This window comes from Eptesicus fuscus, chromosome 8 (genome assembly GCF_027574615.1).
Source record: "Eptesicus fuscus isolate TK198812 chromosome 8, DD_ASM_mEF_20220401, whole genome shotgun sequence".
NCBI classification, from domain to species: domain Eukaryota; kingdom Metazoa; phylum Chordata; class Mammalia; order Chiroptera; family Vespertilionidae; genus Eptesicus; species Eptesicus fuscus.
In genome coordinates this window covers 33708436-33733550 of record NC_072480.1, presented here as the reverse complement: position 1 = coordinate 33733550, position 25115 = coordinate 33708436, and the positions used below count along the sequence as shown (strand labels likewise).

Sequence of the window (25115 nt, the reverse complement as noted above, 5' to 3'; positions counted from 1 at the left end):
CATATAGAGATACAATCATAAAACTTTACTGAAAAAATATCCAGCAAAATATTAAAAAGCAATTTTAGTGGATCTTTAAACTAAACTTTCTCAAAAAGATAGTCAATTTCTAGAAAATAAAAACTAAACCACAGCAAGAGAATTTTAGCTAATATAGAGTAATGAAGTTAGAAATATCTTTAAATATGTTTAAATATATTATAAACTTATAGTAATTAGCAGAATTTTGACAGATATAAATAGCAACATATCTGAATAGAATATAAAGTCTGGAAATAGACCCAGAACATATTGTGACTTACTATTAAGGGAAAGAGAGCATCTTAAAACAGGAAAAAATAGATATGCCAATTACTGCACTAGAGGCTAATCATATATGCCTCAAAAAAAATCCCAGACAGAAATACAAATGTAAAACTCTAAAATACAATTATGATAAAATGTCAGTGAATCATTTTGTAACTTCAGCTGACAGTTGATTCTAAACATGGCAAAAAAATAATGGATGCCATGCAGCAAAAGTAGTGCTTAAAGGGAAATTTACATCATTGAATGCATATATTAGAACAGAAGGAAGAGCAAAAATGATTCATTTAAAATAATTCACCATGGGAAACTATAAAAAGGAGAGCAAATTAAACCTGAAATAATCTGAAGAAAAAGAATATTAAAAATAAAGAATAAACCAATAAAACTGAAAACAGGAAATCACTGGATAAAAATCCCTGAAACCAAAAGCTAGTTCTTTGCAAAGGTCATTTAAATTTTATAAACCTCTAGCTAGGCTTACTAAGAGCAAAAGTGAGGGGGCACAAATTACTATTATCAAAATGGAAGTGAAAATATCCCTATAGACTTTGACTAGTGTGAGTCAGTTGGCTGGGCATCTTCCCATGCACCCAAAGGTTGCTGGTTTGATTCCTGTCAGGGCACATGTTCATGTTGGAGGCTTGATCCCCAGTAAGGGGCCAGCAGGAGGCAAATGCTTGATGTTTCTTTCATGTCAATGTTTCTCTCTCTCTCTCTCTCTCTCTCTCTCTCTCTCTCTCTCTCTCTTCTCCCTTTCTCTATCTCTATCTCTTCCTCTCTCTAAAATCATTTAAAACATTTTTTTAAAAAGACCAAAAAGCTTAATAGATATTTTACCAAAGGAGATATACAGACAGCAAATAATCATGACACAACGCTCTGCACTCTATGTTATCAGGGAAATGTAAAGTAAAATAATGAGATACCACTATACACCTATTAGAATGATCAGAATCCAGAAAAGTGACAATACCAAATATTGGCAAGGATACGGAGCAACAGCCAGAAACAATGTCAAAAACTCCTTAAATTTGTGGAAAGAAATGGATATAAATGCAATAAAGTAAATAGCCAAATAAAGAAAGTCACACAGTTCAGAAGGGGATTCCCCAGTGCATTAGAACTTTTGTTTACAGTGTACTGTAGTCTATTAAGTGTACAAAAATAACATTACACACAAAAAAAATAATAATAATAATTTAAAATACTTTATTTCTGATTCGCCCTGTGGCTCCGCATTCTCCTGTCCGCCTGATGCTCCCCACAGCCACCATCCCCCTTAAGAATGGCCAACAAGGAACCTGCCTATGGCTGAGCCAGGAGGTGCAGCAGAAGATTGAGAAACAGTGCAATGCAGACCTGGAGCAGACCCCGAACACCACCCAGTGCCACAAGGATGTGGGCCTGCCCCAGCCCTGGCGGGAGAACTCCCAGGACTGGCTCAAAGGTGGCATGGTGCTGTGTAAGCCCATTAATGGGCTGCACCCTCAAGGGCAGGCCCCATTGAAGAAGATCCAGGCCTGCACCATGGCCTTCAAGCAGATGGATCAGATCTCCTAGTTCCTACAAGCAGCTGAGTGCTAGGGTATCAACCCTGCTGGGGGTCTTGATCCAGCATCTTAAAGGGTTCAGGAATCTGGAAAAGGGGCTGCTGTAAATTAATCAAGAGTCCAGAGATGAAACATAATTTTGGAAGGCATTTTGGGGAGCCAGAGAAGACTTAGCTAAAGAAACCAAGTCCTCTGTCTCTCTGGACCTCTTGCTTTTTATTAACACCAATTGTTCTAAGGCAAAGCAGATATACATCAAAGGCAAGGTTTAGTATACATAATCCATGGTCAGATTGGGGGAACTGCCTACGGCTGTTCAGGTGTTTGGCCAGCAGGAGGCAATAACATGTAGATTAAAATGCCCTCAGCTGTCTAGCAGCAAGCAATCATCTATGCAAATATTTTGGTGTGAAGAAATGCCCTTCGTCATTTCCAGCAGGCAATCCTCAAGGTTCCATCAACCTTTTGATGAAACTTCTTGCATTTATGACATGCTGGAATTAGCTTTCAGCAAACCCCACCGACTTCTTCCAGATGGTGGACCTCTGGGAAGAAAGAGCCCAGCCTGGATGCCATGGACATTGATGAACCTGGGTGAGCTGGCAGTAGCTCAGAATGATGGTCTTTTCTCTGGGGAATCCCAACTGGTTTCCTAAGAAGTCCAAGGAGAACCCCTGGAACTTCTCAGATAACCAGCTGCAAGAGGGCAAGAACGTGATTGGGTTACAGATGGGCACCAACCATGGGGCGCCTGAGGCAGGCATAACCAGCTCTGGGATGCCATGCCAGATCCTCTAATCCACTCCCAGCCCTGCTCTTGCCTTCCTATATATTTTAGCAGTGACATTCCCCAGGAGCCCCCTGGAGCCTCAAGCTCCTCTCTGCCAGGGTGGGGGCCTGGCCTGGCGTGTCTCCTCTGGGGTGCCCAATAGTGGTCTCTCCCCTTGTGCTTATTAATACATTCCCTTCTCCAAACCCACAAAAACTGGACCAACTGGCCTCTTCTTTTTTCCTGGGACCAAAATTTAGGGCCTCTTCTTCATACCTCTTCTCCCCTGACCTCTCAATCCATTCCATGGCTGGGGTCAACGATGCTGCCTTTGGGCCTTCCTTCCATAAATATGCCTCCCTGCAGCTGTGGCTGCAGAGACTTAATTTATAGGGAGGGGTCCTGGCAGCCACCACCCTGCCACAGCTGGACTGGGCTCACCACACACTGGAGGCCGCCTGCCCTGGCAGAGGCTCTCTTTGCTTCTCATTTTCCACCCCCCTCGCTGTGGCTAAGGGGCCGGGGGAGGGGAGAGAGGAGGGAGGGCTCCCCCCTGGGCTGGGGCTTGAAGAATCTGAGTTTGCTGACTTGAATAAATAATCACCTTTTTTTTTTTGGAAAAAAAACCACTTTATTTCTAAAAAATGTTAACCCTCATTTGAGCCTTCAGCAAGTCATGTTTTAACTGGGTGTGTGTGTGGGGCGGGGCAGGGGGAAGAGTCTTGACTCAAAGTTGATGGTGGATGACAGACCAGAGTGGTTGGTGGTCGCTAAAGTTTGGGTGGCTGTGGCAGTTTCTTAAAATAGGACAACAATGAAGTTTGCCACACGGATTGACTCTTCAAGAGCAATTTGTAGTATGTGATGCTCTTTGATAGCATTTTACCTATAGTAGAACCTTTTTAACAATAGGAGTCAATCCTCAAACCCTGCCACTGCTTTATAAACTAAGTTTATGTAATATGCTAAAGCCTTTGATGTCATTTCAACAATTTTCACAGCATCCTCACCAGAAATAGTTTTCATCTCAAGAAACCACTTTCTTTGTTCAACCATAAGAAGCAATTCCTCATCCATTAAAGTTTTATCATGAGATTGCATTAATGAAATTATATCTTGAGGCTCCACTTCTAATTTTAGGTTTCTTGTTATTTTCACCACCATAGTTACTTCCTTCACTGAAGTCTTGAATCCCTCAAAGTCATCCATGAGGGTTAGAATCAACTTCTTCCAAACATCTGCTATGTTAATATTTTGACCTTTTCCCATCAATCATGGATATTCTTATTGGCATCTAGAATGATAAATCTTTTCCAGCTGGTTTTCAGTTTGTTCAAGACAGGATTGGCATAAACCTTCAATTTGTATAAAAAAAAGAAAAAGAAAAAGCAATATCTGTGAAACACAATACAGTGAAGTGCAATAAAGGGAGGTATGCCTATATAAAGAACTTCAAAACTGCAATAAGAAAAACAAATAACCCATTACAAAATGGGCAAAGGAAGTTAATTCACATTTCCCAAGAGGATACACAAATATACAAATGACTAATAGCAAATTAAAGATACTCAACTCATCATTAGAGAAAGGCAAATCAAAATTACAAGGAGATATCAAATCACACCTATTAAGATGGCCACTATAAACTCTTTTCAAAAATCAAGTGTTGGTGATGTAGAGAAGTTATAATTCTTATGCACTGCTGGTGGGATTATAAAATAGTTCAACTACTATGGAAAACATTAAGGTGTTTCCTAAAAAAATTAAAAATAAAACTATTATATGGTACAGCAATCTCACTTCTGAATAAAGATTGAAAGCAGGGTTTCAAAGTGATTTTCAAGTGCATGTTCATAACAGCACTATCCTCAATAGACTAGAAATCCAAATATCCATCAATGAATAAATGGACAAACAAAACATGATGTATTAGTATATATAAAATGGAACATTTTATTCATATTCAGTCTTATAAGAAAGGAAATTCTGTCTCACACTATAATCTTTAGGGCATTATACTAAGTGAATAAACCAGTCACAAAAAGACAAATACTGCATGATTACACTTAAACAAAGTATTTACAGAAGTTAAATTCATAGAAACAAAAAGTAAAATGGTGGTTACAAAGGCTGGGTGAGAAGGATTATAGGAGTTGTTGTTTAAAGCCTATATAGTTTCAGTTTTGCAAGATGAGAAGTTCTGGAGATTTGTTTTATAACAATGTCAATATACATAGCATTACAGAAGTGTATATATTTAAAGATGGATAAATAGGTACATTTTAGGTTATGTGTTTTTTGCCATAACACAAAAAGGAGTAAAAATAAAATTTTAAATAATTTATAAATTGATCAACTTCTATACTTAGTAAGAGAAATGGTCATACTCATTATGATTTTTAATACATTATTTATCAGAATTGAAAAGAAGAATTTAAATGAAAACAAAAAAAGAGTGAGACATTCTTGATGTGATGTGTACATTTATACATGCTAATAACTATAAGAAAATATTCTTACTAAAAAGAGATTTTTTTTTTCAGATACCATTTTTCAGTTTATAATTTCTACAAACTCCTCCACACAGTATTATATTTCTCATATCATTATACATATTCATAGAATGATATGATTTTCAAAGCACACTTTTCAAAATTACATGTGAAATGTATTTTTATGCTCGCTATACCCTGTAAGTTAGGCCCTGTTATTAATATCCTCCTGTTAACACAGATATTAACTGACAGTGCTGGGTCTACATTCTATGAATCTTGATTCTCTGAATAACAAGAAGCACATTGCTATATTTCAAATATTTAAAGAGAATATGAGGATGCCTAAAAAGATCAATGGGCTGTCAAACGATTTTTATATATCTGAATCAATATACAGAATATTCACTGCCTATATGGTATAGTAACTTTCTGTTATTTGAAGTTAAGAATTTTATACTGCATTTGGAACATGATTTAAAATCTATATAGCTATTCCACTGAACATGGTTATCTATACTGTTCAATCTACTTATGTTTACTAATATTTTATAATTATATTCTAGAGTTTTGGAGTTGTTCTTAACAAAATCATTAAAAAATTTTATCGCTTCAACCCTCAGACTTAAAATGAATTCCATTTGGTCTGTAATTCAAATATTTGTGTGTTTATAAATTGTAATGTATCATAGCATTTGCCTAAAAGGCTCTAATGCATAATTAATTAAATTTTTCTAAAATACCCATAGTTATCCCCTAAAAACAAACAAAAACATTAAATAACACACAAAGCTGAAATTGACATACAGCAGAGTATCATCGGCATTGGGTGTAATATATACTAGTTCTAAGGCTTACAAAAATAGATTGAAGAAAGCATACCAACAATTGAATTATCCATGACCTCAATAAACTGAAATTGTCTGAGAGAAGAAATGTGAATTATTGCTTCTTTGCTCACCATACATTTCCATACCTAGAATCCATTTTCTTTATCAATCAGAAGAATGGATAGCAATCCCCTATTTCAACATAGGTACACTGAAAATAATAACAATGTATATATAACTATTATTTACTTTTGTGAACAGGAAATGCATGCACATAGTACACAATTCAAGAGTACACAATACTAATCTCCCTCTTGCCCAATCCTTGGCCAGCCAATTCCCCTCCCCATAGCAAATGCAATACAAAAAATGTCTATGCATAACAAACCACATAAATGTTATTTTTAAAAGGAAATTATCAATAGCTTTTAGTAATTTTAAGTTCTCCTTCTTAGTCACAGCAAATACATTTTTCAGGAAACCTTCAAACTCTGGCTAAGGGAAGGGAGTCACCCTAAGGTCTGGCTCCTCAGTTACCCTGCAAACAAAAAACTTTCTCTATGGGATTCACAAAGTCTATGGTCCCAGCCCCATTCTGAAATTATCTAGTTTCTCATCTACTTCAGCTGGTCTGCCTATTCTAGTTAACCCATTATAGCTGTGCTACTCTCACTAGAAAACAATGTCAAACACCAGAAGGTCCTCACTTGTTATTTTCTCAGTTTACTGTTGCTTAATTTTTATTTACCCATAATTTCAATTGAAATCAAAAGTTATGAGGATAGCACCAAAACTGCTTTATCTGAATGATTTGAAAGTAGTTTTCAGGCATGGTATCTTCATGATGATTGTAGCAGTAACTTTCAGATATAATGATTCAATTAATAATTAAGCCATATTTCAAAAAACTAGGACATTCTTTTATATATGCATTGTACAATGATCAAGAATAGGAAGTTAATATTAAGATAGTACTACCCTATACCCTCTAGATCTTATTCCAGATTCATTAAATGTTCCAATAATTTAAAAGGCCAATTATGGAAATGAGCCAGTCAGAGAAAGACAAATATCATATGATCTCACTCATATGTGGAATCTAATGAACAAAATAAAATGATGAACAGAATAGATCCAGAGACATAAAAGCATGGAACAGAGTGACAAATCTCAGTGGAAGGGGGGAGGGGTTGGTGGGAAGAGATCATCAAAGAACTTATATGCGTAAATGTATAATCCACTGACACAGTGTGATGGAGGCCTGGGAGGGGACGGTAAGGAGAAGTGATGAGGGGTGGAGGGGTCAATGGGGAAAAAGGGGGATATCTCTAATATCTGTAATACTTTCAACAGTAAAAATATATTTTTTTTTAAAAATATATTTTTTATTGATTTTTTACAGAGAGGAAGAGAGAGGGATAGAGAGTTAGAAACATCGATGAGAGAGAAACATCAATCAGCTGCCTCCTGCACACCCCCCACTGGGGATGTGCCCGCAACCAAGGTACATGCCCTTGACCGGAATCGAACCTGGGACCCTTGAGTCCACAGGCCGACGCTCTATCCACTGAGCCAAACCGGTTTCGGCTATTTTTTTTTTTTTTTTAAATGCCGTATGAAGGTCACTGCTTTTAGCTATGATTCTCATTAGTGCCATTCAGCGCAGGACAGTTCCTCAGGATTTTAAAGATTACAGGACAGTTACTTAGTAGAATATCCCTCAACCTGAGCTTGATATTTCCTCATGATTGCATTCTAGATTCATTTTGAACAATTTTGGCAAGAATATCACAGAAATGATATGGTATTCTTTTTGCAACCTACTAGTGTTAGGTTGCATCCAGTTTCCATTTTCTTCCATCATGGGTTGCATTAATTTTGATCACTTGATTAAAGTGGACTCTGACAAATTTCAGCTCTACAAAGTTATGCTTAATCAGTGTAAAATGGTGCTAGTAGGAGTTACCTGTAAGTTTTCTCAGCCTGTGAATTCTGAAAGCAGAGAATGTCAAGCTTTATTTTTCTAAAATGTATTTCCTCTGAGTTATGACCAATCCCAAAGTAAAATTAATTGATTTATTCACTCCGTAAAAAATTATTAAATGCTTACCACATGTCAAACACTGTCCTAGAAACTAGAGTCTTTTTGCATCTATACTAATAAAAGAGTAATATGCTAATTAGACCAGATAGACCAGACGTCCTTCCTAACAAAGCCACAGCAGCCGCAGTGGCTGGCAGTGGAAGCAGCAGTGGGGTGATGGGGGCAGCACCTTCCCCTGATTGGCCAGGTCACCTCCCACAGAGGGAAGCCAGACTTAGGCCCAAGGGGAGTGGGCCCAAGCCGTCAGTAGGACATCTCCTGAGGGCTCCTGGACTGTGAGAGGGGGCAGGCCGGCCTGAGGGAACCCCCAAGGCACGAATTTTCATGCACCAGGCCTCCAGTGTATTATACAGAAGTCAGAAATGATCCTATGTCATGGCAGAAGAGCAGACATATATCTTGCCTCTTGGCTCAAGAGTGGAGTATAGTTTCATAAAGGTGAAAAATGACTCTCATCTTCTTGAAGGATGGAGATTGAGGAGGCCAGGAAAGTCATGTAAAGCTTGGTCAGCAAGACAAGAGAAGGCATAAATGCTTGTTTCTCCCATTGCCCAAGGAGGCAGAATACTGGCATTGGGATGTTCTGCTACCCATGGTCCATTTGTAGGAGCCTTTACACCCCCACCCCACTGTTCTCCCTTTTTTTTTTTTTTTTTAGAGTAATTGGGAAGGTGGTATAGTCACAACCTGCATTGCAGCTACCTCTGGACCAGATTGTTTGAATTTATGGCACTGCAGTTGAAAACTGATATCTAGAAAATCTGGGTATCCAGGAGCACTTGGAGACTCAGGCAGTCCTGGCATGTTTCAACTCTGGTTAATGAAGGGTTGCCATATTTAGCAAATAAAAATTTCAATTTCAGATTAACAACATATATTTTACATAAATATGCATTGTTCAATATTTGGAACATACTAATACTTAAATATTATTCGTTGCTTTTCTGAAATTCAAATTTAACTGAGCATCCTGTTCTATCTCGCAATCAAACTATAAAAGTGAAAAAATGGAGTAGATATAGCCCCACTCCTGCTCAGACAAAAAGGAGTCTCAATCCCTGCTATCCCAGTGTCCAGGCAAAGTGGAAAGAGCATCTTGGGGCACTTATGGATAGTGTTTGTTATTGCATCATAAGGAACTAATAATAAACCTAATAACTTTGCATATTTGTCCCTTCCAAAAATATATGACACATGATTATATATTTCCCTCTTGTTAGCTATATCATAAGTCTAATTTTACAGACTTATTGTGTTAGACATATAACCATATTTTCATATAACTCACTGAAAGAATTTTTGGGCTTGGTTTTGTTTTTAGAGAAATAATTCTGCCAATATTAAAGATTCAATGTCAATGAACAAATCCTTTTTCTTTTGTCATGGCCATAGGAGTATGTACTCCATAGTCAAGTGATACAGAGACATGGAATGGTGGTTGTGGCTGATGTATTTTCACTTGACAAACACATTCATTCCCCTTCCCCCAAAGCCCCTTTATCTCACCTTTCTGCCATCAAAATTCTCAAACATTTGCCTGTATTTGAGCTAAAAGGAGCATGTCCTCTAAAATATAAATAGAAAGACTGGATTAAGCATGCTAAGCAAGTTTTTCTTTCTTCTTTCTAATAAAGAGAGATTTTTCAAGGAGAAAGTACCCTTCTTTTCTTTGAATGCAGTGTAGTAAATATGATGCTGGGATCTATGATAGCTGTTCACTGATCGTTGAGGAAAAGATGCAACCCAAGCCAGCAGCTGAGGTTGACTAAGAAGAATATGAAAAACCTCAGGGCCTCCATGACATCATTTTGCTGCTAAATTAATCAGATCTCCTGGGGTTTTGTTATGTGAGGTAAAGAACGTCTATTGCTTAAGCTGTTGTTTTGTTGGGTTGTTTGTTACTTGTGGCTGAAAGAGGCCCATCTGGTTCTCATCATCATCTGTCCATGATGGTATTTAGCAATTCATTCATCACTCTGTCATGTCCTTAGTTGTCAGTGCATACGGGCTGCCATGGAACCATCCTTCATTCAATACTCAAAGTCCCACTGAAGGAAATCATTCTTATGCTACTATCCAGGAAGTCATATCATCTGTTAGGGCCCTAGTCGGTGGGCTCGATTGATTAGAGCTTCATCCTGTACATGGCAGCTGATAAATTTCCCTCTCTCACATCAATGTCTCTCTCTCTCTCTCTCTCTCTCTCTCTCTCTCTCTCTGTGTGTCTCTCTCACATCAATGTCTCTCTCTCTCTCTCTCTCTCTCTCTCTCTCTCTCTCTGTCTTCCTCATCTGCTAGGTTTTTCATGCAACTATCCATTTGGGAGTGGGAGGTTCCCTAACCCTTCTGTCCTTCTCTGCCTAGTTCTACCTGGAAAGTGAAGTATATGTTTCTTCTACTATTAGATTATGTAAAACTGCTGATGTGTTTTTTTCTCTCTCTCCTGGACCTGGACTATGGGACAGAAAAACAGACTTCAAAGAAAATTGACCTTAAAACCCATCAACTCTACATGCCCTTCTCCTTCAAGTTTCAATCTAGACATTATTTTCCCCAGTCTGAAGGGCATTGCACTCTCTGTTTTTCCATGTATCTCTCCAAATCCTATTGTTTATGCCCTGGGTTTTTCCTACTGACCTTAAATATGAACCATATGCAATTCAAAACTTAGAAGAAACTGCTTCAGGGCAGCATATCCTTCCCAGGAGCAGTGAGCATAGAACAGTTTCTGTTCTGTTGGAACGGGTGAAGTTGGCAAGAGAGATCAGAAAATATCAGAAATAGTTGTTTTAATATTTTAGACTTATGAACCTGACTCACACATTTTTATACATAGAATTATTCTCTAAAAAAATTTCTTCGTTGTCTTCATTTAGTTTAAATGCATGTTGGGGACACTTCCATTATATTTATCAAAAGATGTTGGGAAGCCCTAGCTGGTTTGACTCAGTGGATAGAGCTTTAGCCTGGGGACTAAAGGGACTGGGGTTCGATTCTGGTCAAGGGTACATGCATGGGTTGCTGGCTTGATCCCCAGTAGGGGGCATGCAGGAGGCAGCCAATCATTGGTTCTCTCTCGTCACTGATATTTCAGTCTCTTTTTCCCTCTCCCTTTCTCTCTGAAATCAATAAAAATATTTTTAAAAAAGATGTTAGAAATAGGAAGATATTTCTATCTATTACATATCATTTTCTGGTGTCTAGGCTACATAAAATTGGCATACTCAAACATATTCAATATCACCTTATGGCTTCTTTAGTTGGGCTATCTTTCAGGCTAAATATATGCTGTACTGAAATGACTAATTTTAGAGGCATTTTATAAGGTTCTTGTCACAGAGGGTCATCTGAGACTCGACCCCAATATCTGATAATAAATGGTGACAATTGGGGAAATGTACTGAAGTTTTATTGGTTAGAGGCAAAGTTCATTGGTGAAAAAGTCATCTTTTGGGAGAAGTGGGAGTCTGGGAATCACTTAAATGGTCCCTTGATAATATAAATAAGAAATAAGGTTCTTTTAATGAAAATAAGATTTATAAATTGCTCTGCATATTAATGTCTAAAATTGTTTTCCTCTGGGAAAAATTGCCTTTCTCCAGAAAAATTATTTTGATGTTGAAGTCTGTCCTATAGAATTACACAAAAGATGAAAGGTGATTTTTTGATTTGTTTTGTTTTGCTTTGTTTTGTTTTCCTCACCTTACAGTGAAAGGAGACTTGAGGGGTTAGGCTTCTCAAGAACGGAAGGTGATTGAGAAATTTCATTAAGGTGAAATGAAACTGACTCTTATAACTAAACAGCAGCCAGCAGTCTAAGGAAAAAAGGAACAGTCAATAGAAAATCTTGTGTAGCTGATTGATTCTAAGAGATATATTCAGTTCTATGTCTTTGTTGTTCTGAAAAATTCCTGTATTGCATCCTATGTTGTGTTCCTTAACTTCTGAATAGAGCAGATCTGGACTTTAAGACTTGTCTTAACTGATTCAGGGAAATATGGATAGAAATGTACCTATGCTTTAAAGACAACAACAGCCAAAAGAACAATAGCAAATTCATAGTGATGTGCAAGGAATAAGGCAGCTTTCTATTGTTACTAGCTAGCTTAATTGTACAAGTGAAAACCACTCAGGTTGTTTAAACCATGTAAAAATTCCTTGAGGAGTGCCACATATAAAGGACAATTCTTAGTGCTGCCCCACATAATGAGGGCTTCTATACTGCCAATTGTTGTAGCAGATACTAGAGATGGCTTAGTCACCATCCCTTTCTGTTTTATCAACAAAACTGAATTTGATCAGGGAACCCACTGACCTTCATGTATCCACAAGTTTCACACAACTAAGCACAGTAATCCTAATCCTCCTCTAAAATATTTTGCAACTGGTATTACAAAGGCATCCACCAATTAGAAGGGAGGCCTGCTGTAACATGGAGAGAGGTTCAGGAGGCCCCCTTGCTGTAAGAGGCCTCCCAGGATCTACTGAGGTTAGGGCCAGAGCTGGACTAGGTGGGCCTGAGTCAGCAGCTGTTTAACAACTAATTCATAAGTATTTCAATATTTAAGAAGTGGAAAGGCCACCTATTGGTGCAAATCAGATAAATATCAGCCTTGTTCAATTCCCCTTGTCAGGGAACAGGCAGTTAGAGTTGTAGCTAATGAGGTGGGAAGAGAAAATTGCTGAGTAACTTCTAGGAAAATGTTGCTAGTGATAAAAAGATAATACCCACTGAACAAGAGTTCCCCATTTTCATCTCCCCCTATTCCTGGTCAACCACCATTCTATTCTCTGCTTCTATGAATTTGACCATTTTGCATACCTCATATACGTGAAAATATGAAGTATTTGCTATTCTGTGGCTGGCTTATGTCACTGTTATAAAATTATAGTTATACAATATGAATAAATTCTAGAGATCACCTGTACAACATAGTGCCTGCAGTTGACAATTTTGTTCTTCTGGTTAAAGCTGCTTTGAGTGTTGTTGTTATTTTTCCTTTTATTTGTTGCCTAGAATTTCCTAGTAGGTGTTTGATCTTTTATTTCCTTGAGAACACATATAGAATAAGAACTTGCTTTACAGGATAGTATTGAAATTCCCAGAAAGCATCCAAGTGCTTGAAAAATATTTGGATCATTCTCTAGCCGATGGTGGTTACTCTCTTCCTGGTGTTACTTTCTATTCAGTTGTGTTACTAATTTATATTTGCAAACACCACATGGATTGAAGTTTTCTATATCACTAGAGGCCTGGTGCATGAAATTCGTGCATGGGAGGGAGGTGACCCTCAGCCCAGCCTGCACCCTCTCCAATTTGGGACCCCTTGAGGAATGCCTGACTGCCCGTTTAGGCCCGATCCCAGTGGGCAGTTGGACATCCCTCTCACAATCCAGGACTGCTGGCTCCCAACTGCTCACCTGTCTCTGCCTCATTGCCCCTAACTGCTTCTGCCTGCCAGCCTGATTACCCCCTAACCACTCACCTGCCAGCCTGATCAACACCTAACTACTCCCCGGCCAGCCCAATTGCCCCTAACTGCCCTCCCCTGCTGGCATGGTCACCCCCAAGGGCACTTCCCTGATGGCCCTGTCACCCCTAACTACCCTCCCCTGCAGGTCTGGTCCCTCCCAACTGTTCTCCTCTGCAGGATCCCCCCCCCCCAACTGCCCTCCCCTGCAGGCCTGGGTCCCTCCCAACTGCCTTCCCTTGCTGGCCTGGTCTCCCCCAACTGCCCTCCTCTGCTGGCCATCTTGTGGCGGCCATCTTGTGTCCACTTGGGTGCAGCCATCTTTGACCACATGGGGGTGGCCATCTTGTGTCTTGGAATGACAATCAATTTGCATATTACTCTTTTATTAGATAGGATTAGACCACACTTCATACTGTATCCAGTTCAGGCATTTGTTTTCATAATTACAGAAAATGGCTGTTTCATTGTTTCATTTGGTCTAAGTCAAAAATTTGGTGCTATGACTGATTCCTCTATTTTTTGCCTATGGCAAATCCAAAACATATGCAAATAGTGTCATCTTTCATCTTCAAAATATATCCAGATTTTAAAACCTAAAATCACCACCTCACCATCACCCTAGTGAATGATACAGAGAAGCATGAGTTATTGGATTAGCTCCCTAATCTTTTCTCTCTTTTCACATGCCCTTCACAATATATATTCAGGACATTAACTATAATAATACTTTTCAAACTTAAATCAGATCACCACAGTGTTCAATGCAAAACTCTGTTAGTATCCCATCTCACAGGAACTTGCATGGCTCTCTAAGGACTTTGCCTGTGGCTTATGTCCTACATCTCTAGTAATCACCTGTGCCGCCCTACAGCCCTCCTTGCTGTTGCTCAAGACCACCAAGAACATTCTACACCTGAGGGTCTTTGTACCTGCTCTTTCCTCCAGACAGCCACCAGGCTCTCTCTCACTGCTCAAATGCCACCTTTTAGGTGAGGTCTTCCCTGACTATCCGATATAGGATGGCAATTTCTCCTTATCGGTAGAACTGCCTATATTCCTTATCCTGATTTATTTTTCCCATAGCACTCCTCATCTGACCTATTAGAAGCTTAGTTTGTTTCCCTGTTTATTATTTCCTTGCTTCCATTAAAATGCAATCCCCAGACTTCTGGTCTCCAGCCTTGGATGTAAGAAGCTTAGAGTTGCCACTGCATCCTAACAACAAATAAAAATCTGAGCAAAGTAAAACATCAATACTTTTTCTTAGATTCCTAAGAGAAGCGAGATTACTGGGCAGATCAGTGGCTACAAAAAATTGTAAAGAACAACAGGAGAATTACAGAGATAGGGAAAATTAACTTAGCAACACCTCAGAGGTATTGTGGGTTTGGTCCCAGATCATGCAATAAAGCAAGTTTTAATCATTTTGCTAGAGGAGGGTCTTGCCTTCAGTTTAAAAAAAACAACCAACAAGGCCACATCTGTGAAGCACAGTAAAATGAGGTATGTGTATAACTGATGAACTGCCTGAGCTTCTAAGGATAAGTCCGAGAGTTTGAAACTTCAGAGAAACCCAGTCAAAAGGGGCCCGTACTTTATCGGTTTTACTCCCAGGAGCTCGACCTATTGCTTACAGTGAATATCCAGGGGGGTGGAGGAGGGGGGAGGGTCCTGGGATGAGAAACAAGTGAGGACTTCCCGGGCTGGAGTTCCTTCATCACATACTGGGCCATAAGGAGTCGGGCTCACTCCACTTAGCACACAAAACCCTGTTCTCCTGGATGCTTTGTCCTGCTCCTCTCTGAGTCACAATGCAGTGGCACCTCTGAGGCCCAGCCAGGTGCAGGAGAAGAGGGCTCTGGCCTGAAATCTGGGCGGGGAGGGGCTGCTTAAGCCAGATCAGGAAAGTGAGCCATGCACGCTGATGCCGCAAATGTATAGCCTTCCAGGAAGCCCTAAGAGCCTCGGGCCCTGATACAGGAGCAGAACCGAGAGGCGCAATCCCAAGGCCATGGCAACCTTAACTTCACCTTCCATTGCACATTCTCTGCTCCAGTTGTTCCTCCCCGCAGCTATGAGCTCTCTAGAATTTGACCCAGGAGACCCCCGCTACCTACTTGTGAAGTTTTTCCCTTTGCTCTTTTTGACCCAGCCCAACTGCCAGCACCCTGGCACCTTTACCCAAGCCCCTCCACCAGGAAATGTTCTATTTTGAACTCCATGGGAGATGACCTCAAGCTGGGTCCAGGGCCTGGTCTGGCCGGATGGAGTGTGGGCTTTCCCAGGAAAGCAAACTGTGCACATTTGGAATGGAGTGTGCACTATGCGGCCCTGAGTGAGTAGGGCAAGTGTTTCTTTTAGTACATCATGTCTGACTACCAGAAAAACGAAACAAAGCAAAACAAAAACATATGTAGGACATACTAAAAAACAATAAACATGTTTGAAAAGACAGAACAAACATCAAAACCAGACTCAGGTATGGTAAGGATGTTGGAATTATCAAACTAAGAATGTATAATAGCTATGATTAAAGTAACATGCTAAGGGGAATAACACATGAAATAGAGAGCATGCAAAAACAGAGAAAAGGAAACCCAAGAAAGAATGAAAAAGCAATGTTAGAGATCAAAAATTGCAATGGAAATGAGGAATGTCTGTGATGGGATTATTAGTAGACTGGCCATGGCTGAGGCAAGAATTGCTGAATTTGAGGATATCACATGAGCAACTTCTAAAACTGAAAATCAAAGAGAAAAAAATTTAAGACAATAAAACCAACATCATGGAATTCTGTACCCTAAAAGTGAAACCTTCAAAAGTGAAATATAAATAAATGCTTTTTCAACTAACAAAACTGATAGGGTTCGTTACCTTCAGACCTGCCTTGGAAGAAAAGTTTTTCAGAGGGAAGAAAAATCATATAGGTTTGAAACTCAGATTTACATAAAGGAAGGAAGAACATCAGATAAGGGATAAATGAAGATAAAATAAAAACTTACTTTTCTTATTCTTAATTTATCTAACATACAATAATGATTTTGCTTATGCATAAGTGAAATAAGTGACAGCATTTATACAATGGATGGGAGGAAGGAGTTAGGATTATTTTCTTATTATAAGATACTCGCAGGACCTGTGCAATGTTATAGTGTTATTTGAAAGTGAACTTGTATGTTAGTCGGGGTTCTCCAAAGAGGCAGAACTAATAATAAATAAATAAATAAATATATATTGTATTAGTCAGAAATAATGAATATATATATATATATATCTATATATATAGAGAGATAGATAGAGAGAGAGAGAGAGAGAGAGAGAGATTATAAGAAGTGGTTCATGCAGTTATAGAGACTGAGAAGTACCATGGTCTGCTATCTACATGCTGGAGAACCAGCAAAGCTAGGGGTATAATTTAGTCCAAGTTCAAAGGCCTGAGAACCAGGGTAGCCAGAGTGGTGTAATTCCAAGTTACAGACTGAAGACCTGAGAACTGTGGTGGCGAGGGAGTAAATGGTCATCTCAGCTGAGGAAGAGAGAGAAATAATTCACCCTTCCTTCGTGGTTTTTGTTCTGTTTGGGCCTCAACCAATTGAATTGTGCCCATTCAATGTGTGAGGTTAGGTCTTCTTTATTCAGTATACTGATTCAAGTGCAATGTTTATAGCAGTTTCATTCATAATTGCTAAAAGTTCAAAACAACCGAATGTCTTTTAGTGGGTAAATGGGTAAATAAGCTGTAGTACATCCAGACACTGGAATATTATTAAGTATGAAAAAGAAATATCAAGACAAAAGACATTGAGGACTTAAACACATATTACTAGGTGAATAAAAGCCAATGTCAATATACTATATGACTTTAAATATATGACATTCTGAAAAAGACAAAACTATGGATACAGTTTTAAAAAATCATTCATTGCCAGGAGGGAGGGATACGTAGGCAGAGCATAGAGGACTTATAGGGCAGTGAACTACAATGGTGGATATATACCCTTATAAACCAATAGAATGTGTTCAATTAAATATGCAACACTCTTAGTTTGCTCAACCCAATAGAATGTACAATACCAAGAGTGAGCTTTAATGTAAACATGGCTTTTGGGGGATATGATGTGTCAGTGTACTTTCATCAATTACTAGTCAATTATAATGAACTAGAGACCCGGTGCATGAAATTGGTGCACGGAGGGGGGGTTGTCCCTCAGCCCAGCCTGTACCCTCTCCAATATGGAACCCCTTGAGGGATGTCCAACTGCCCATTTAGGCCCGATCCCGGCGGGAGGATCGGGCCTAAATGGGCAGTCGGACATCCCTCTCACAATCCAGGACTGTTGGCTCCCAACTGCTTGTCTGCCTGCCTTCCTGATTGCCCCTAACCTCTTCTGCCTGCCAGCCTATCACCCCCTAACCACTCTGTTGCCAGCCTGTTTGCCCCCAACTTCCCTCCTCTGCTGGTCTGGTCACCCCTAACTGCCCTCTCCTACAGGGTTGATCACCTCCAACTGCCCTCCCTTGCAGGCTTGGTCCCTCTCAACTGCCCTCCCTTGCAGGCCGGGTGCCTCCCAACTGCCCTCTCCTGCTGGCCATCTTGTGGTGGCCATCTTGTGTCCACATGGGGGCAGGATCTTTGACCACATGGGGGCAGCTATATTGTGTGTTGCAGTGATGTTCAATCTGCAGATTACTCTTTTATTAGATAGGATAGAGGCCTGGTACAGGGGTTGGGGGCCAGCTGGTTTGCCCTGAAGGGCATCCCGGATCAGGCGGGGGTTCCCTTGGGGTGTGGGGCGGCCTGAGCAAGGGGCCTGTGGTGGTTTGTAGGCCGGCCACGCCCCCTGGCAACCCAAGTGAGGCCCTGGTATCTGGGATTTATTTTCCTTCTACAATTGAAACTTTGTATCCTGGAGCGGAACCAAGCCTGGGGCTCCCTCCGAGGCAGGCAGCCATTTGTGTTGGGATTATAATTGAAACTTTGTTGCCTTAAGCTGGTGGGCCCAGCCAGGGTGTGCAGAAAGCTTTGCTTCCCTTGTTTCCAGTGGCAACCCTGGCCTGCTCTCTCAAGCTCCATTCTGCCGCCATTTGTTTGAATTTGTTTACCTTCTATAATTGAAACTTTGTAGCTTGAGTGGAGGCTTAGGCCTGGCCAGGGAAGGCAGAAAGCTTGGCTTCCCCTGTTACCTAGGAAACCTTGCTCTCTGTGGGTGTAGCCATCTTGGTTTGGGTTAATTTGCATACTCGCTCTGATTGGATGGTGGGTGTGGCTTGTGGGTGTGTCGGAGGTATGGTCAATTTGCATATTTGTCTATTATTAGATAGGATGTCCCACTCTGGTTCAAATGTTGATAATGGGGGAGGTTATGCATGTGAGGACAGTGAGAATTATATGAAATCTTTATATCTTCCAACTTTTTTCTTCTTTTTTCTGGGAACCTAAATATGCTCTAACATATAAATTCTATTAAAAAAATAAAAGAGAACAAAAAATGCAATTTCCATGAAGACAATTATTTATTCTTTTAGAGTTCTTTTTCTGGAGCTTATAGCAGGACATGACACATAGTAGGCCCTAAATAGCTATTTGTTGAATGAACATCTCAATGGCTAAGAAAGCACTTTTCACTGGCTGCCATCTAGATTTCAGTAAAGCCTAAAAATTAAAGTCTAAAATGAACAATTGAGTCTCTCAGTAGCATCTTCATTGCATACCCAAAAGCACTTAATTATCATATCCTCTTCTTAGAGTGTTTACAGCTGTGTGATTACAAAAAGTTTAGGGTTTTTTTGTGTGGCTGTTGTTGTTAGTGTCTGCATGAATAAGGTTGTAAAATTATAATAATAAAATATGTAACTATTGTTTTACCAAAGGAAATAAATGCAAATATAATGCAGTACTTCGGTGATTTACAAATATATTGTCACTGTAATATGAAGATAAATGCACATGTTGCATAATGATTTGCTATAAAACATTTTAAGATCATCATCAAACAAAAAAGAAGCTGAACTCTGTAATGTCAGGCTACATCACATTATGCAGTATCAACAACACTAGAAAATTTAAAATAGCATATTATTTGGCTTTTCTTATTTATAAATATTCAAATAGTTTTGGTTTCTTTGGAATGCAAGTACAATGATCACTCCAAGTTTCTAAAGGGTGAGAATGGTGTTGTCTCGGGTTTCTAACACAAAGTAGCTAGATTTACCAATTTTTTTATGACAGTCTTAGGCTTATAAAGGTATCCAATCTCTGTCCCCAAAATAGGGCTTCATCAGATCCTGGTTGCAAAAAGTGCAATATAAGGAGTAATAATATGATCTATTTTTAGGAATGTATTAAAGGAAGTGTATTATATGATCACTGAATGGGAGAATACATTTCAGAATTTTCAGCCAATCTTACGTATTTACTATTATTAAAAGTATTTATGATGAATTTCTTTATTGCAAATAGTAACTCATATTTAACATGGCAAGAACAGAAAGATATGGAGAAAATAAAATTTATCCCCACTCAAATATAATTGTTTCCAAAATTTAGGTAAATCTCCTTCTAATGATTGAAAAGAGAGGTGAAGCACTAGCCAGTTTTGCTCAGTGGATAGAGCTTTGGCCTTTGGACCAAAGGGTCCTGGGTTTGATTCCAGTCAAAAACACGTATCTTGGTTGCAGGCCCTGGTTGGAGCTCATGCAGGAGGCAACCTATTGATGTGTTTTTCTCACATTGATGTTTCTGTCTTTCCCTCTCTCTTCCATTCTCCCCAAAAATCAATGAAAAGATATCCTTGGTGAGGATTAAAAAAAAAAAAAAAAAAAAGATGAAGGGGAAGAATAATTACAATGTACACATAGTTTTGTAATAGTCTTTTATATTTTAACTAGAAGCCTGTTGCAGGAAGATTCCTGCAATAGTGCTTCCTGCTGCACTCTCTCCCGCCCCGCCTGCTTCTCTTCCCTCTCCCCGCCATGCCTGCTTCTCTTCCTTCTCCCCCACCCTGCCTGCTTCTCTTCCTTCTCCCCCACCCTGCCTGCTTCTCTTCCTTCTCCCCCACCCTGCCTGCTTCTCTTCCTTCTCCCCCACCCTGCCTGCTTCTCTTCCCTCTCCCCGCCCCACCTGCTTCTCTTCCTTCTTCCCCACCCTGCCTGCTTCTCTTCCCTCTCCCCACTCTGCCTGCTTCTCTTCCCTCTCCCTGCCCTGCCTACTTCTCTTCCCTTTCCCCGGCCCACCTGCTTCTCTTCCCTCTCCCCACCCCACCTGCTTCTCTTCCTTCTCCCCTGCCCTGCTTGCTTCCTTCTCTGCAGCTTCGCTCCCTTCTGCAGTGCTTGGCTTCTTTCTACACTGTCTTGATATGCAAATTAACCACCATCTTAGTTGGGTTAATTTGCATACTCGCCCTGATTGGCTGGTGGGCGTGGCTTGGGCGTAGCAAAGGTGCAGGCAATTTGCATATTACTCTTTTATTAGGTAGGACAATATATTCTGAACCTGTACCATATCATTAAATTTGTGTGTGTTTGTGTTTTTTTTTTTTTTCCTTATTTAAGCATTGTGCAATTCTTCGATAATTTCTTATGATTATACCATAGTTTTGAGTAGGTAAGCTATAATAGTTTGGGATTGGGAAAATTAGATGCTTACACTTAACTTCATCTTACTTAGATACCTACATTTTTATTTTAGGGTCTTTCCCATCAAATTTAATTATTTCATTTCTTAGGGTGGTAATTCTTTTTTCCCTAATCTCCACCTTCAACAGCATCCATTATAATTCTTACCTTTCAAATCCCTCAGGAGGATAATCAATTCAAACTAGGACCACTTTGACTATTTTTGACAAAACACTTGTAATTATTACCACTAGACTATATATTTTTTTACATAATGGGCAATGGTTAAAATTAGGGGTCATGTCTTCCCCCTCCTCCAACTCATCTGTTTTTACTGTACCCTCATGTTCTATTCCTCTGTTTTGGAGGATGATGGTGGGAGACAAAGAATTATCAGTCTCAGTAATAAAATATTAAAATTGGTGGGAAAAATCTTAAAATAATAATGTAAATATCTAGGTAAGATGGAGGTACTTTAGTCATTCTGATTTTGTTAGTATGACAATGGGCCTTATTAGTAGAATGAAAAAAAAAAAGGAAAACAAAACTAAATTAAATTAAATTAAAATAAATTAAATTAAATTAAGTTTTCCTTCCTCCCTCTACACGGCAGAGTTGAGTCAGTATCAGTGGAAGTCTACTGGAATATTTGGGCATGTTTACCTTGTGAAACAGGCACCACCTTTTTCTCCTTGTTTCCTTATTAATCTACTACTTATCACCCAGAATATCAGATGGAAAGCCAATTTAAGACATGTGACCCTGAGGATTATGGTGTTCACTATAGATGGTGCAGCAGGGAGATAAAAGAATCCTGCAAAAATGGTGACCTCAGGAAGCTAATGAACCATCCTAGGCTCTAACTTTCTTCATATACTAACACACACACACAGACAAAAAAAAAAAACACACAAAAAAAAACCCTGCTGTCCTTTAAGTCACTTTTATCTGTTATCTACTTCATGCAGCTAGAGATAATCCTTAATTGATATTTTCTCTGAGTCCATACTCACTGTTTTTAAGAATGCTATTCCATAGATAAGAACAAACATATCTCCCATATATTACCATCCTTTTTTCAGAATAATCTCTTATCTTTATTTTACTAAAATTCAGATTACAACCACAAGTATCATCCCTTCTGCAGCTTTCTTTTAAAAACACTATATTTTATTTTCCATCATCCCCAATATTTTAGAATCTGAGATTACAAGAAATGGGAAAAGCACTGTCCTCCCAGCTCACTGCTGCTTCTGGACTATGATATGTCTAATCACATGTAAGAATGTTTTCTGCCTTTTAAGACCATGCAGTTTGACTGTGTCCACAACATCCACTCTGGTTTCTGGTTTCTTATGACTCCTTCTTTCCACAGCTGATTGGCCTCCAATCCTGTCTAATTTAAATGCTTAAAATCCTATATAATAATAGACAAATATGCAAATTGACCATACCTCCGACACAACCACAAGCCATGCCCACAAGCCACGCCCACCATCCAATCAGAGAAAGCATGCAAATTAACCCAAACCAAGATGGCTACAGCCACAGAGAGCAAGGTTTCCTAGGTAACAGAGGAAGCCAAGCTTTCCGCCTGCCCTTGCCAGGCCTAAGCCTCCACTCAAGCTACAAAGTTTCAATTATAGAAGGTAAACAAATTCAAACAAATGGCGGCAGAACGGAGCTTGAGAGAGCAGGCCAGGGTTGCCGCCGGAAACAGGGGAAGCAAAGCTTTACACACACCCTGGCCGGGCCCACCAGCTTAAGGCAACAAAGTTTCAATTATAACCCCAACACAAATGGCTTCAGGCCTCGGAGGGAGCCCCAGGCTTGGCTCTGCTACAGGCTACAAAGTTTCAATTGTAGAAGGAAAATAAATTCCAGATACCAGGGCCTCCGCTTGCGTTGCCAGGGGGCATGGCCAGCCTGCAAACCACCACAGGCCCCTCGCTCAGGCCGCCCCACGCCCCAAGGGAACCCCCGCCTGATCCGGGATGCCCTTCAGGGCAAACCAGCTGGCCCCCACCCCTGTACCAGGCCTCTATACTATCTAATAAAAGAGTACTATGCAGATTGATCATCACTGCAACACACAATATAGCTGCCCCCATGTGGTCAAATATCCTGCCCCCATGTGGACACAGGATCGCCACCACAAGATGGCCAGCAGGAGAGGGCAGTTGGGAGGCACCTGGCCTGCAAGGGAGGGCAGTTGAGAGGGACCAAGCCTGCAAGGGAGGGCAGTTGGAGGTGATCAACCCTGCAGGAGAGGGCATTAGGGGTGACCAGGCCAGCAGAGGAGGGAAGTTGAGGGCAAACAGGCTGGCAACAGAGTGGTTAGGGGGTGATCAGGCTGGCAGGCAGAAGCAGTTAGGGGCAATCAGGAAGGCAGGCAGGCAAGCAGTTGGGAGCCAACAGTCCTGGATTGTGAGAGGGATGTCCGACTGCCCGTTTAGGCCCGATCCCTGGGCCTAAACGGGCAGTCGGACATCCCTTGAGGGGTCCCAGATTGGAGAGGGTACAGGCTGGGCTGAGAGGGTACAGGCTGGGGTACAACCTCCCTCCGTGCACGAATTTCGTGCACCGGGCCTCTAGTATTTTATAACTCTATTCCTCAGTAGCAATAATAACAGTAAGCAACATTAGTGAGTTCTGTTCATTATTCTTAACAGTACACTTCTTTGAGCATAAAAATGTTAAGTATTGTCTTTTCACATGATTACAAAATGGCTGAAGCAGTCCCAGATTTCACAAAATTGTATTACTCCAGAGTGATAATTGGTAAAATTCTTTGAGTTGGTTGCCAAAGTGGTAAAATTCATCAATTGATTTTAGCAGCATCTATTGAAAGATTCATATATTTATTTTATTCCTTTCTCTACTACAGATTAAATATATAGTTTCTTTCAGCAACATACTGTTTCCTGAATGTTAAATCCTAATATATAAAAACCCTGGGTCCATCATGACCAGAGGCTCGACCAAACGGAAATCAGTCCTGCAGTCAGTGTTGGGTCGCCGTTGCAACCCAGCACTGACTGTTCTAGCAGCAGGTACAGTGACCCAGCACTGACTGCTGAGGGGGCTGCGAATCAGGCTCCAAGAGAGGCCTGAAGAGAGAAACGGGGTCTGATCTGTAGCCTCTATGGAAGCTGTTGATCAGCACTTGCCTCTCTCTTTCTCTCTGGGCCTGTCTAACAGCCGTGCCTCCATTTCTCTCCAGGCCTCCACCAGGGCTGCTGATCAGCCCTGCCTTTCTGATCAGGCCCCGTTGATAGGCCCAGAGATGCTGACTGGCATAGAAACCAACCAATCAGAACCAAAGCTGTGTGAAGTGTGAAGAGTCAATGGCTGCATAGGAGGTGGAGCTTTTGATGCCAACTGGTATAGAAACTGGCCAATCAGAACAAAATTGGCTGGCAGAGGAGGGCAGTTGGAGGTGAGATCAGGCCGGCAGGGGAGGGCAGTTGGGGCAACCAGGTCGGCAGGAGAGGGCAGTTGGGGGCCATCAGGCTAGCAAGGGAGTGCAGTTGGGGGTGAGATCAGGTCAGCAGGGGAGGGCAATTGGGGATGAGATCAAGCAGGCAGGGGAGGGTAGTTGGAGGTGATCAGGCCAACAGGGGAGCAGTTAGGTGTTAATCAGGTTTGCAGGGGAGTGGTTAGGGTGTGATCAGGCAGGCAGACAGGCAGGGGAGCAGTTAGGAACCAGCAGTCTTGGATTGTGAGAGGGATGTCCGACTGCCGGATTAGGCCCTGTGGGATCAGGCCTAAACTGGCAGTCAGACATCCCCCTAGGGGTCCCAGATTGGAGAGGATGCAGACTGGGCTGAGGGACACCCCACCACCACCACCACCAGTGCATGAATTTTGTGTACTGGGCCTCTAGTTTTAGATAATTTTACATGTCTTCAACTCTTTCCATCTCTCACACTCTGCATTTCAAAATAGACTTCTTTGATTTTTCCTTCTCAGG

At 40.6% G+C, this 25115-nt stretch overlaps 1 pseudogene; it reads left to right on the top strand.

Moving 5' to 3' along the window:
- The first annotated feature begins 1573 nt into the window (after positions 1–1573).
- Positions 1574–2657, top strand: LOC129150042 (transgelin-2-like; annotated as a pseudogene).
- Positions 2658–25115: the final 22458 nt, after the last annotated feature.